The sequence below is a fragment of the Cynocephalus volans genome, chromosome 13, assembly GCF_027409185.1.
Source record: "Cynocephalus volans isolate mCynVol1 chromosome 13, mCynVol1.pri, whole genome shotgun sequence".
Taxonomy (NCBI): domain Eukaryota; kingdom Metazoa; phylum Chordata; class Mammalia; order Dermoptera; family Cynocephalidae; genus Cynocephalus; species Cynocephalus volans.
This window is the reverse complement of record NC_084472.1, coordinates 103,930,567-103,945,607: the sequence shown is the minus strand read 5'-3', so window position 1 is coordinate 103,945,607 and position 15,041 is coordinate 103,930,567. Positions and strand designations below refer to the sequence as shown.

The 15,041-nt window shown below is 40.5% G+C and overlaps 1 protein-coding gene and 1 long non-coding RNA gene across 3 annotated transcripts in view; one reads left to right on the top strand and one right to left on the bottom strand.

Moving 5' to 3' along the window:
- The window catches only part of NRG1 (neuregulin 1), a 994,199-nt gene that overhangs the window by 514,984 nt on the left and 464,174 nt on the right, over nt 1–15,041 (bottom strand). The window lies entirely within an intron of this gene.
- LOC134361500 (uncharacterized) lies at nt 5,498–7,789 on the top strand. Its single transcript, XR_010021463.1, has 3 exons — nt 5,498–5,826; nt 7,189–7,357; nt 7,497–7,789. It is a non-coding gene; the product is annotated as an uncharacterized LOC134361500 (long non-coding RNA).

Sequence of the window (15,041 nt, the reverse complement as noted above, 5' to 3'; positions counted from 1 at the left end):
TCTGTTATGCTTCTAGTTTTTGTCTGCTTACTTTTTAATTTCATTTATCTGGAGTAATTTTACTCTCAGGATTTTTTTTCGCTCTTTGTTTTTAGTCTGAAAATACGATGATTAGCTAAAGTTTTGCTACAATGTAATTCTGTATTTTAGCCATATTTGTATCTATGTTTATGAAATGCCAGCAGAACTGAATCCAAGGTGAAAAATTTACACACGCTCATAAAATTGAGATGAGTGACCCAACTATTCCCTTTTGGTCCATTATTTTGGCATTTTTCAGGTATATGTTAGGCTATCAGTATTTCATGATAATGGATAAAATATTTTCTGAGATCCAATATTTCTTTCATATTAATTTAGTGACTTATATATGTAGTTTATAAAGAAAAATCTTACAATGACTAGCTCAATTAGTATGTTTTGCACATTGCTTCACCATGCAAAGAACAGACAGAAGTGGTGCATATATATTTTACTTTAGTCAATTCACCTTCTGGAATGTAATGAACAGAATTATTGTTATCTTTACTGGTACATTTTTTTAACCAATCCTGTCACAGAGACTTCCTAGACAATTATCAAATCCGTTTCCTCTTCCTGAGCACAGAGCCAACCTACATTGTCCAACCTCTTCACCCCAGGTGGGGACTATCTGACTAATTTTAGCCAGTGGAATGTGGGCAGAAGCATATGTCAATGTCAGTTCCAAACCAAGGCAGTTAAGAATGTGGGGGTGGGGGGGCATGTGCATGCTGTTTCCAGTCTCATTCTTCCCACAGTACACTGGCTGCATGACCTGCGCGACCTTGATACCCCGTGTTGAAGACAGAAGAGCCATCTTCCTTGGGTAACAGCACAAGAGAGGAATGGATAACCAAGTCACCTCTCAGAGGAAGAATCCAACCAAGAACAACTGAGCTGGAATTTGAGCCAAAATCATGCAAGTTTTGTTGTACTAAAACACTGAGGTGTAGGGGTTATTTGTTAACAGAAGTTAGCATGCTCTGACTAAATCATAAAGACAATAAAGTGGGGTCTTTTTTCAAGTTTACCTGTACTACCACACCAACAAAAGGCATAAGGGTAGATAAAATGTTTTGCTGTGTACTTTTTATAATATGAACAGTGAACTATTTTCCATTTGAGAATGCTCTAATATTATATATCTCCCACACTTAATCATGTGATTTCAGGTCTATGAGTGGCACTTTTATTACACATAAGGAGGGGCTCCTGACCCATCCAGACAATATTCTAACTTATGCTACTGCTCCTTCTCTATCCTTAATTAACTGAGCCTCTACCAAAGACCTTCCAATTTCCCATTGTTTACTCATTCAGAATTTGAGATCATAATTCATCTAGTAATTTACCACTTTTAATTTGTATCAACTATTTGGTTATAAGCATATTAGCGGTTTTAACCCTTTCTAAGGAAACAATGCTTGATGAGGTAATCAGAGGTGAAGCAAGATCAGAACTCAGAGTTCCAGAAATTCTGGCCCAGTGGACCAAGAGGTGATGTTTGCACATTTACTCTCAAGTTTACTTAACAGTAAGAAACCAAAGACCTGGAATGCTAACTTCTCCCCCTGATGATGCTTAAAGACATCAGTGTGGTCTCAATAAAAGAAGCAAAGTGCGGATTTAAATATCTTTGACCATATTTTGTCCTTCATTACTTGTGGCCACAACTTCCTCCATCTGTAAAGTAGGCATCACCTTACATCTAATCAATTTGCAGGGTGAGTCAGGAACATCATTAAGGCACAAGGCAACAATTACAGTAAAACAAAGGTATTCAAGTCCATAAATAGAGCTAGCTGAGTTTTTTTTTTTAAAGGCTTTTCTACAGGAATTTAGAAATCACTCATCAGAGGAAAGGTAAAGATTTATCTGATTGTACTAGCGTTTCTAAATGGAGGGCTTCCATAAAATCCAGTAAAAAATGTCTCATGTTTTAAAATGGTTTTAATACATTTTAATAATATGAATACAAGAAATTTAATTGCAATCAAAAACTGTCAATATTAAAATGTCTTGCACATCAGGGAGCTGTCCATAAGTACTTTCGCATTAGCAGCAAACCAGACCTGGTCCCCATTATCTCCAAATATTTGATCGTGTGGGTGTGAGAATACACACACATCCTCAACATGAAGACGTTAACTTACTTCGCTTAATAGTTAAGCGCACGGGCTCTGGAATCAGGCTGAGTGCGAACTCCAGCCCCACCGCAGCTACTGGTGAGAACTTGAGCAAGTTTCTTAGCATCACTGACTCAGTTTCCTCATCTGCAGAACAAAGACAGCATTAAGGATTTGCCTCGTGAGTGATGTGAGAATGAATGGGAATTTTCTCTGGAGAAGCACTTAGTGCAGTTCCCGGTCGCATGCTAAGTGCTCACCAAATATTAGCTCTTTGTGTCACCCTTTGCTCCTCATACTTGAAGGGTCTGCATTATTCTTGTCCCTTTGAATGAACTCAGAGCACCCACAGAGGTGAGCAGAGGCCTGTGAGCTGCTGCTCTGGGCATCTGTGGTTTCCTTCCAGAATTCTCCCAGGTCATCCATCATTATCCCACTATTTCTCCCACTTGGCTTTCACAAGATGTCTCACAGGGGAAGAAACACACTCTCTTACTATGCCAGACTCATATACTTATTTATCTGTGCCAAGATACTTCTTAGGACATTTCTTCTCAATAAGGCAGAAGAGAAAATGAATTCTGCTGTTGTGCCAACTTGACTCAGAATATCTAATGTGTTAGCCAAGATCACTCTTCTCCTATTACCAATTCCATTTCAACACATCATGAAAAAGTTGATCCCTAAAAATATACATTTTTGAACCATAATTGTAATATAGAGTGATTCATTCTGTTATGATTACTAGGACTATTATAACATACTCAGATTCATTTACCTTCTGACCATTATCACAATGTTCGCCTTTTTAGCAAAGGACATTATGTAGTATTCGTATATTCAACTGTTCTAATTACCACACATATTCTATGTTTTTCATCAACCAAATATGTCTTTATTTTTAAAATATAGAAACTAATATTAGAAGAAATAGTTCTACTTCCAATTGCCACATAAAGCCTTATTAGTATTATTATTTTTAACCACTTGATAAGTTAAAGTTTACAGTTCTACACAATCCTGGCTAAGCTACCGGTTTTGTTGCTGCTGCTGACAATGCTGATTAGTGGGTGATCAATTGGTGCTTTTACTGCTTAAGCAGCTAGAAAATTGGCCCCAAGGCAGGCTTCTGTGTGTATAAGGCATTCTTTTCTCCACAATGTGTGTGGCTGATGGCAGATGAAATGGCTATGGCTCCTGTAACCCACAGCTAGGCAGTGCCAACCCTGACAAATTCCTTGGTGGGAGGAAGGTGCGTGCGTGCGTGTGTGTATGTGTTTGTGTGTGTGCATGCATGTGTGTGTGCATGCGTGTGTGTGTGTGTGTGTGTGTATGTGTGTATGGAGGTCCCCAGGGTACTGCCTCTCAGATGGATGGGTTTGACAATCAGATGGAGGTGACAGAGCAGTTTTTCTCTCTCCTGCCACCTCCACCCCTAGCTCCCACTCTTCCAGCAGGGCTCACCTCTCAAGTTTCCTCTTTCCCAACTCCATTATGTGAAGAGTCATTGGAAGTTTATGCCTGTGTGTGTCTACCTAAGGAGGGGAAAAGGGGTGGGGACCACCTCCTACGAACAGATCTCCTCTGAAGATCCACTCCGTGTAGTGTGCATGTGTGTGTTTGGGGTATACGTGTGGGTGGAGGGGGCAGCTGTTCGATTTTCTCTTGGCCCAATTATTCTACTTACTTAGGGAAACAAGGTAAGCTCCACCAGATTAGCTCATAATAACCACTCTAAAGCGACCCCTGTTTTGTGATCTGCTTTGAAGTAAAGCACATGTATCATTGGAACCAAATAAACAAGAAGAAAAAATACATTTATATGTTGTTTGAGAGCATTCTCAGTGACAGGCTTACAGCTCTTTTTACCTTTTTTATCCCATTCCCTCATTCTTGGCAGGAAACACATGACACCCCCAACATGGATAAATAAAGAGAGTTTAAAAGTGCCCTAGCAGTCACAGCAATCGAAAGCCATTACTATCGCTAGGTCTGAAGGGGACTCAGCTTAAGGAGCCCTGGCTTTAGAAGAGGGATTAGCTACTGCCAGCCTTGAGCAGGCAGGGAAGGGGCAGGCAAATGCGTGTCTGCAAATCTTTCCCTCCGTCCTGCAAACTCCTGCCAGGGCTGTTCTCTGGGCAAACCCAACTTGAAGGCAGGGGGACAAGAAGTCCTGCTGATGCCATCACATCAGCGTCCCCGGACAGGCGGGGGGGTGGAGGGCGGTGGTATGAGGAGATGGAGAATAAGCAGCACCTGAACAAATCTTTAAGAAATAAGCCATTCAGTTTCCTGTTCAAACTGTAATTGCCTTTCTAAGCACAGTTCAAATTTGACCTCCTGATAGCATTTCCTGGTGACTCTGGGTTTTACTGATTTCTCTCTTATTTGAATTTATAGCATGCATAAGTTTTCTGGCTATTTCTCTTTATACATATGAGGAAATGGAGTTTTAATGTGACATTTGAAATTTTCCTTTAGAAGTTACAGGGGTTTGGTTGATCAGCATTTATTTTATATATAACAGTGCTGCTCCTACACATATTATTAACTCCATATCTTAGTTCTATTTTTAAAAAAAGTTTTCTGAACTTCCTAGCCCAGTAGGCACATCAATGCTCACCCCCTTTATTCTTTTAACACTGAACTTGCCTTCTCTGGCTGCAATTCCACATGTGAAGGGACGGGCACCTAGTCCGTGAACTCAGGAGCCTCTATTTTTTCTTTTCATTCATTGATTTAGTCATTTATTCCACAGGATTTTAGTGGGTACCTGCTCTGTGTCAAGTAATGCATCAGGCACTGGGATTACAGTGCTGAAAGACAACTAGACATGGCATCTCACAGTTTACAAGGTGGTGAGGGCAAAGATAGCAAAAAATAATTCGAAAGCATCACAGGAGCAAGTGGAACGTTACAACTATGATGGGTGCAATGAAAACAAGAATGCAGAGCACGAGGACAAGTAATAGAGAGAACTGACCTAGGAAGGTCACCAAAGGCTTCTCTGCCGACGTGATAATGAGTATGGAACCAGCAGGATGAGTGTTAAGGAGGTGGCTGCCGGGGGACCGTGGAGCCTGTGCTTTCAAAGGAAGGACAGTGCGGAGGAGGCGTTGACAGAGGGCCAGGGCTGGGAGGATGCGTGATGACTGGAAACAGAGTCCCAGGGCCAGGTACCGCCTGCCACGGAGGTCTTGCTACGGATTCTGGTCTTTATTTTAAGCCCAAGGTAGAGCCATAGAGGGTATAGGCAGTGGGGGGGCATGGTCAGATTTAGCATCTGAAATAATCCTTTTGGCTGCTGTGTTCAGTAGATCAGGCAAAGGGTGATGGCAGCTTGGACTAGGACATAGTGGAAGAGAGAAAGAGACATGCATGAATGTGAAAGACAATGGGGAGATAAAAACCAGGAAAAAAACTTGGTGAATCATTGGATATGAAAGGAAGAAATTTTAAAAAGCAGTAAGAAAGTCCCTATTTTACAATAGTACAATTGAGACAGGAGACACTGGAAACAGAGCCAGATCCGGTGAGAGGGAACACAGTGACATTACAATGCTGCACACCACAGTAACAGAAGAGTTGAACAACTTGTATAAAAGATGTGACAAACACAGAGAGGAAGGAGAGACAACACTGCGTTTACAACGACCGGAGCCAGGGACTTTACCTAGAGGTACGGTCATTGTCTTTTTTTAGCTTTAGTGACTAATTAAATGTCCCTCTACATAAAAGATTGAATGTGATTTCTAAATGTAGTCCCTTTAATGCAAGATCATCTAGTATCTATGTGCTGGGGAAACAGGAGAATGTGTTACTCTCCTCTTGGACCTGGAATAATTTAGATTTATGTCAGTTAACAACTTGGCCAAGGTTATTGACTCTGAGTCAGCAGAAAAATAAAGGAAAAAAAAATCAAGATTCAAAGAGCTGAATGGAAATTTGCAGATCATTTGACTAGCCTCTTCATGGAGCAAGAGTAGAAATTTTTGTCCTGAGTCTGATGGGTAGTTAGTAACGGATTCGTGACTGGAACCCAGGTGTCCTATGTTGTGTTTTTACTGCAGCACATTTAAGCTCATGTTCCATCACTCAATGATTTGGCCTCTCCCAGTAGCCAAAAGAACCCTTCCTGAAAGCAGTGGATATTAAAAAGTATTGGGGAACACTTGAGGCCCAAGCACATTGGGTGAAAATGTAAGCTGATGTGAATTTTGGCAAGTCTATATGTAACACATATGAGAACAATTACAATTCCCTGCGATCTCAGTTTCTTCATCTATAAAATGTAATAGTTGCGAGTAATTATGTTCTTGCTCTATGAAATTATGGTTCTATGTATAATTCCCCCAACATCCAAGTATCCTTGGGAAAATAACTGCCCCCCACCACCCTGCCTTTCATTGTTTGGAATATGTTTCCTGATGAAAGAGGATATGTGCTGGTTTTTATCATGGAGCATATTTTCATGTTTAAATTCCAGAGAAAAGTGAGAGGAAAGCATAAAACAGGAAGCATCTGTATTTTTAACTGGCACAGCAAGTGGAATTTGATGTGACTTCAACATTTTTCACTGCCTTGTATTAACAGATGGCTAGAATTCAAAAGTGCTTTACTGAAGAAAATGGGTGAAAACTGGTTAGAAGGTCTTGCAAAGGAAGGAAGGAAGATAGGCAAGGAGGAAGAGAGGAAGGAAGGAAGGAAGGAAGGAAGGAAGGAAGGAAGGAAGGAAGGAAGGAAGGAAGGAAGGAAGGAAGGAAGGAAGGAAGGAAGGAAGTGAGTACCTCCAGGTACTACTAATATTCCATGATCTCAAGAAGGAGAGGAAGAGAGAGGAGGAGAAGGAAATGGGGGGAAAGGTGGAGGGAAGGACGAAGGGAGAGAGAGAGAGATTGCAAAATTGCATAGGCCTTTTTCGGAATGGCCGAGACAGAGGCCACTTGGTTCAGAGCTTGCTAATCTACCTGGAAGTCTTGATTCTTTCCCTGTTTGCTGCTTGAGGCCTCTAATCTGTACAGACCTCCACTCTCCTCATCAGAAAGATGAAGTAGCCAAGGGAAAAGGAGAAGTTTGAGGCAAACAAAGCTTCACCAAGGAACTCGTTTGCTGTTTGCCCAAAGCACATGTTCAGTAGGACGTGTTCCCAGCACCTGGACTGAAGCATGCAGTTTCTATTAAGTTGCCTAAGAAAGAAGCTCAACAGCCAGGTCAGTAATTTGATCCCTAAAACTAAGCTGTCATTAAATCCTCCCACCCAACTTCTCGGACCACCAATGTCTTCTGGTTCTTGCACTTAGAATTCTTTTCATACCCAACAAAGAATAGTATGATTGCTTTCTTCCCTAGAGTACTCACAGATTCTGAAGTTTTCCAACCTTAAGACTCTCTGAGATGCCAGAAATGCGTGGAAATTCAGACTGAAGTAAGATTCTCGTATTGTTCTTCATTGGGATTCTGGACAAACGGTATGAAATATTTTCCTATTGATGAGAGCATTTCAGGCAGTTGCTGCTTGGCGTACCCCTAACACATCCTTTCTTTGAGCACCAGTGACCACCTTGAACTGAGAGCAGCAAGAGCAGCTGGTAGACCGTGGCCACAGGAGCTCCCTTTTCCCTCATTTTCTTCCTCAAGAGCACAACTTGGTATCTACCTCTTTCCTTTCTCCTTTTCCTTTGTGTACTCAGCCTTCCGTCTCTTTATCAGAGGGTCAGTCTAGGGCAAGTCACAAAGGGCAGACTGTTGGTAGCAAGGGAGAGGTGACACATAAGGGGATGCTCATGCTGGGGCTGCTCCCTCCTCCTCTGCTTGTGCAGCTGGCTGTGAGCTGGTCCCCGTACTGTCCCCTGCTCCCCCATCCCTGCCTCCCCTCCCCTCCAGCCTCACAGCTCTCTTCCACCTGTACCTCTGACCCACGTGGATGGAATCCCCAGCCCCGCTTCGGTCTTTGCCTACTCAGCATTAGCATTCCTCTAGAAGAGAAAGGAGAAAAGAGAAAGTACCAGAGACGGCTCCACACCTCACTGGTTTCTCATTGCTGCTAAGCGATTTACGCATTTATTCTGAAAAGGAGAAAAGAAGCTCTTGCCCAGGGGACAATGAAGGGGAACCATGATTTAAAAACAACCATTTGAGACAACTGACTAAAAAGCAGGCTGTTCCTTGCTGGGGCTCACATTGGAAAAGGCGATGGCCTCGGCTGCGTGTTAGGATGCCGGGTTTGCTGCCTATTCCCTCGCTGTGGACCCCCAGGCCCTGCCCTTCCTCTGTCCCGCCTGCCCCTCCAAAGCCAAACCAACAAACCAAGCACTTCTGCCCCATTGTAGATTCTGCTGAATTGCTGAGTTTTTTAGAATTACGAAAACCTTGCAGCTCTCATTCTTAGCCACAGGGGGGATGGAGAATCCCTGTCCTATTAAGCATTTGACCAAAGTACAGCATGCTTTCTCCCAGAGAATTATTCTTATGTATGGTTATTAGTATTATCTACCTTTGGGCTTCTTAACTTGGGTTCCCAATTTTTGTGTTCATGTGTATGTACAGTCATGCACTGCATTATGACATTTCAGTCAACGACAAGCCACATATGTGACGGTGGTCCCATAAGATTATAATGGAGCCAAAACTTCCGATCGCCTAGTGACATCATAGCCATCTTAACCTTGCAGCACAATGCGCTGCTCATGTATCTGTGGTGATGCTGGTGTCAACAAATCTACTGCAAAATACGCGGAGGAGGAGTGCTCAGCTCACCCACGGGTGACCCTCCCAAAGGCATCTCAGGCCTTTGAGATAGGAAGCCAAGCATTTGACACATTAGGTCTGGCCCCGAGTGGAAGGGTTGTCTAGGTTAGAATTCCTGCATTTTTAAATCATTCTCACCCATCCCCATAGCAAAATAATAGTTAATAGCAGTTAGCTAACACTCACCGAATGCTTGCTGAGTGCCAGGCACAATCCCTATCTGTAATTTAATTTTCGTTTCTTTGTACAGATGGTAGTGTTCTAATCCCCATTTAACAGATGAGGAAAGTGAGGCACAGAGAGACTTGGTAACATAACTAGAGGCCCACGCTCTGCAACTAGTGGCCAGTGTAGATAGTAGGAAAATTCATCTCTGTTCCCTTCATAATACGCTTTCACACAATGACAAAATCACTTAAGGATGCATTTTTTAGAATGTATCACCATCATTAAACGACACATGACTGGCAAATTTGTTTAGACAGGGGATTCAGAGCTTTTTATCCAAATTTTAAATTATTTTTCATTTGAAAGTGCATAAGCAAACTTCGCTCATAGATTAATTAGTGTAATGTGGGATGACTTGTGGATCTAACAAGTTCAACCCCCACACTTTGGGACAATTGCTCTGGATACCAAACAACTCACTTAAAATCAACTTGTGAAACATAAGAGTTTCTCATAAAATTGGAGATAGCTGTATTACTGGAAATAGTTCTGCATAAATCGATGTGCAGATTACATGCAGCAAAGCAGTTTACTATTTAAAGAAATCTTATGGGAAATTATTTTACCATTGATCATCCCCTACGTTATCTGTGCTATGAGTTCAAATTAAATGTCCTTAAAAGAGAGTACTTATACATGGCTAACACCAGGGTTTTCAGTCTTTTTCAAATATGTTTCTTAGACCTATAAACTTCTCTTTAAATAAAAAGTTAAACTTGGAATATGTGACAAACCATCGGGGTTTCTTCACATAGAAGGCCCACAAGTGTTTGCCACAGCTTGCAAACCTTCATTACTAATATGCAAAGTGAAGAGTTCTCTCTCTATAAAGTCTGAAGATTTTAGAATACAGCATTTCCTTTGTATTTCTTTCTAGCAATTTTTCTCTCTAATGGGATATCTGAATAGTATATGTACAGTTAAGATTATTAAAGTGCAGAAAATTATTTGAATACAGTTGCATAGTTCTCTGGATACAAAATAAATAGCTAAATTGCAAACAATTAGAGACCTATCTTTAAATTTTGCTTCATTAAGCCTAACTTGCTGATAAGGCATTTATAGATTGGGTTAGGAATTTCCATTTCTCTCTCTTTTTTTAAAAAGTGTTTTCATATCCCTCATTGGAAATACTGCAGAGGGCTTGATGGATATACAAGGGCTTCATTGCCCATCTCTGAAATCCTTTCCAACATTGAAATTCTGTGGACATCACCCAAAGGCACTGGGCCTAACAGGTGGAATATTAAAGTTTGGGGCCTGTGGGAAAAACTTGGCTCCAGATCTGCCCCTGTTCGTCCAGCTCGCACTAGTTGTTGCCAGGTCCCCTTGCCCAGACTCCTGCTTCCAGCTGCTTAATCTGGCTCTCTCCCTTTCCCTTCTTGCCCACTTCCCCAGCAAGTATAGACATGAAGGTTTATGATCCTCGTGGATTTTCCTGACCACCACTCACGTTTTCCCTCGAAGCCTTGCTCCCCAGATACGAACCTACTAGACTCTGGGGCCTTCCAGGGCCGTACCCCATCTCACCTCCACTCCAGACTTGCTTCCCTGATCCAGACCTGCCTTTGACTTGCAGAATCCTGTGCTAATCGCCCTGTTACCTAGAAGGTGATTTTATTTTATTTATGACTGGTTTTTATTTTTGTCCACGTGACAGCCCAATTCTTAGCTTCTCTGTTCAGTGAAGAAGCAAAGTTCTCAGTTACTTTTACCTTTCTCTTAGCCTTTCTGTCAAACATTTTCCAGGACTTCCATGCCTGGCCTCTAGACATGTCAAAAAATAATATTTCTCAGTCTCTAATTGCTGGGAATCACCCTGGGCTATGAACGTGCCATTTTTTTCCTCGGTACATGTGTCCCATGCACTTATATAAGGTATAATTCTTATCCTTTACCAGCTGTCTTGACTCTTGTTGATATTTATTTCATTTTACACAGACACCTCTTAGCTGTTACATCTCTTTCTAAGAAATTCCTTGTTTTTTCCCTCTATTTCTGGCCCCTCATCCCAGTTTACAGCTGAAAGGATGACAAAGATAACATATCCCATTTCTTTGTTGGTGCAAATGTTGATAGTAGATTGACAAATAGTGGAAACTTAAAAGTGCACTAAACATTTATAACTTGGCTTTTGACCATCAGGAAACAGTTTAAAAGATGCTTTTCAATAAACATGGGAATGGGACACTTCATACAAACTTTTCTCTTTTCCTTAAACACATGCTGAAACTGAAAGTCTAGGTCCTTTAACAGCCTCAAAAGCACTGACATGCTAAGGAGCCTGCAGGGCAGGGTCATGGACTGTTTGGGTGGCTGTAACAAAATACCTTAGACTGGGTATATATAAATAATAGAAATGTGTTGCTCACAGTTCCAGAGGCTGAGAAGTCCAAGATCAAGGCAGCAGCAGATTCAGTGTCTGCTGAGGTCTTGCTTTCTGCTTCATAGAGAGCGCTTCTTGCTGCATCCTCAACATGGCAGAAAGCAAAAGGGAAAAAAGTGCTCGAGACCTCCCTTCAACCTCTTTTATAAGAGTCCTAATGATTGAACCCCCTCCCCAATGGCCCCAGCCCTTAATACTATTACACTGGGTATTGGTTCCCAACATGAGAGATTTGGAGGGAAACCGACATTTAGACCATAGTACCAGGGTTCTTTCCCCTTGCCACACTTACTCGTAGTGAGAGATGCTCTCAAATTAAAATGTGCATTTTCCACTGAATTGTGGCATTCATCACCTAGAAGGCTTTCAACCTTATGCTCTCTTCCCTCATATATATACAAATGAATGAAAATGCAGTTTGTAAATTTTATGAATGATAAATAGCCTTTATGGCTCTGTATTATTTTCATTTATTTGATTGTCTTTTGAGACTTATATTTGACATATGAGGATGCCTTATAAGCAAATGGATATAGTAATAAAGCATTTTAATAAGTTCAATCAATACATATATAAGAATAATTTTGTAAAAGTTCCAGCTCTTCCTGGTGCTGCCAAGAAAGCCAGCTTTAGTGGATGAAAGAATTTTAAAGGTGAATTTTGTATTGATCAGTGCTTTTATTTAGCATTCCCCTTGAATTTTATGTTTCCAGAGAGCTTACAACCGTTCATCATGTTTCTGTATGTTAACCTTGCTGGACAAAATATACGGCCAAACTCTATTTCCCAAATTGGGACATTGAGATCTAGGGAAGGTAAGTTTCTTCTATGAGTTACTGCAACTGACTGGAGAAAACTGTTTTAGTTTATTTTTGGACTGAAATAATTACATGAAGTTCCCGGCACATAGTGTCCACTTTGCCTTAGTCTTCCTCTTTTTTCTCTAAAATCAAAACGATCAACAAATATATACTGAGTGTCTCCTGGGGATACAAAAGAATGCTCCAGCATCAAGGACTTTATAACCTATTTTTAAAGAAAACACATAAATCTGTATACATAAGTCCTCTAAACTCCAAAGGAATTTGTATTAAATGACCTGTTCCACACTATGGATGTTGAGAACAGAAGAGCATCCCTTCAGGTTGCAGTGATCAGGGAGGTCACACACTGAAACTGCGTAAGTTCCTGCGGGAGGGGAAGGCATTCCAGATCAGGAGGCATGCAGGAGCAAAGGCCAGACACCAGTGTGTGCATGTTTCGTTCAGAAGACAGGGACGAAGCCAAATAAGATGCAAAAGAAATTTCAAGTACAGTAGAGAAAATGGTCTGCATTTATTATAAATGTACTTTGGAAATTAAACATAAATAGGTGGGCACAGGCTTCTTAGAGGCTCAGCCTTATCTTATTCTTTGTAATCCTTTATAAAGGCTTATACAATGCTTTTGCAAATGTAGTTGAACAGAGAGAGTGACTAAAATTTTCTTCTGAAGAACGAGAGAAAATTTTATTATTCCCATTTTGAGGTTGAAAAAACTGAGGCTCATGATGTTGCTTGCTTAATAAACTCTGTGATCAGGTTTCAAGCCCCCCAATATTTACCTTCTCAAACTTTTCTCTTAATTACTATGCTACAATATATAGCTGCCAGGCAATATCTGCCCTACTGGAGAATAAGAGAGATGATCAAGACCCTGATCTTGGGAGTCTGGATGGGCTGTAAAGAGCTGGGCAAGTTACTGAATAAATCCACATGTGAGTTTCCTTATCTATGATTGCAACTTATAATTGAAAATAATAATACTTACCTGAAATGGCATCAATATGTTGCCTACAGGATACTAAGTGTTCTCCAAATGTTAACTCCTCCTTTCTTCCCCATGTCAGTGACCTCTAATATTCAGATGCTTAATCGATTACTTCCAACAGTGGTCACAGGGCTTGCTCTTATTCCCCAATCATTCAGCAGTGCTTGAAAGTCTTTCTAAATTAAAAGATGTAGTAAAGTAATCTGCATGAAATTCCCTGTAGAGGCTTCAGAGTGGGAAGAGTCTGATAGTCAGAGCTTAGTTCTATACCTGCCACTTCCTAAATGTGTCATAATTGTGGCACAGGGGTTAGTATTCAGACCCTGGGGCCTGACTGTCTGGGTTCAAATCCTGGCTCTGCTCCACTAACTGTGTATACCTGGATAAGTTACTTAACCTGTCTCTGCCTTAGTTTACTCATCTCTGAAATGGGAATATTAATAATATCATGGGCTTATTAAACCTCACAGAGGTTTAAGTGAGTTAATTCACCCAATATACTGGGCACATAAATTCAAGAAATTTTACCAGCTATGGTTATTTATTATTATTATTATTGTCCACAATAACCAATATAAGTTTGTTTTCATCTTACAAAAGACTTCCACAGGCACTTATGTAACTGAGCCTTATGTTTATCCAGTGAGAATGGTTTATTTTTGGAGAAAGGTACATTATACATTATTATTTAATTTTTTTTTTCAAATAATACAGAGAAATTCACCTTTCAAAATCTTTGAGAGGTGCTCATGCTAAGCTGTATCTGCCCATTCATAAAAGTGCCTGAAAGACTTTCCTTAATAAAGAAAGGTTCTAAGATTAAAAAAAAAAAATACAGAGAAATTCAAATTAAAAAAATAAAAGTAATGCTGAATCCCACCATCTAAGAGGTAATCACCGTTAACAGCGTGGTGAACACCCCTCCAGGCATCTCTCTCTTTGCAGGTACATTAGGATAAATGTGTTGTTATCAAGGGGATCAGATTCAGCATTCATTTAACAAGCATTACTGAATACCAAGCTTAGACCAGGGGGTAGTGGTAGAGTTGGGAGGAAGTGGATGATTTGAAGGACACTTTGGAGTTAAAAGGACTTCATGATGGATTAGACATGGGAGATGAGGAAGATTAGGGGGCAGAGATAATTTATTGGTTTTACCTGGGAGAAAAGAACTGCACTTGAGGCATTTACTAGGAAGGAAAAATATCATCCTGTAATATTTTCTACTCACTCATTAATATGATTATTGTCCAAGCCAATCAATGTACCATTTTTAATGACTGCATAGTATTTCATTTTATTGTAGTTTTATATGCAATCTAGTTAACTATTGCTGTATTTACAAATATTTAGGTTGTTTCCATTTTTTTCACAATTGCCAACAAATCTACGGTGAATATCTTTATGAAGACATTTGGTTTTTCAATTATTCAATTATACGCTTAGCATAAATTCCAGGAAGGGAAAACTGTAGGGACACGGGGCATCGCAATGTACACTTGGTCGTACAACGCCAGGCCGTCGTCCATAAAAGCCACACCAATTACACTTATACCAACAGAACAAGACAGTGCACATTTATCAATGTCCATGTATACTTTCCAACCTTGAAGACCAACAATCTTTTTAAATTGTTTTTAATAGGCCCACTAAAAAAATAGAACAGGTGGTGAAGATGCAGAAAGGTTAAATAACTTATATATTAAACAGCTTAGTGAAACTGG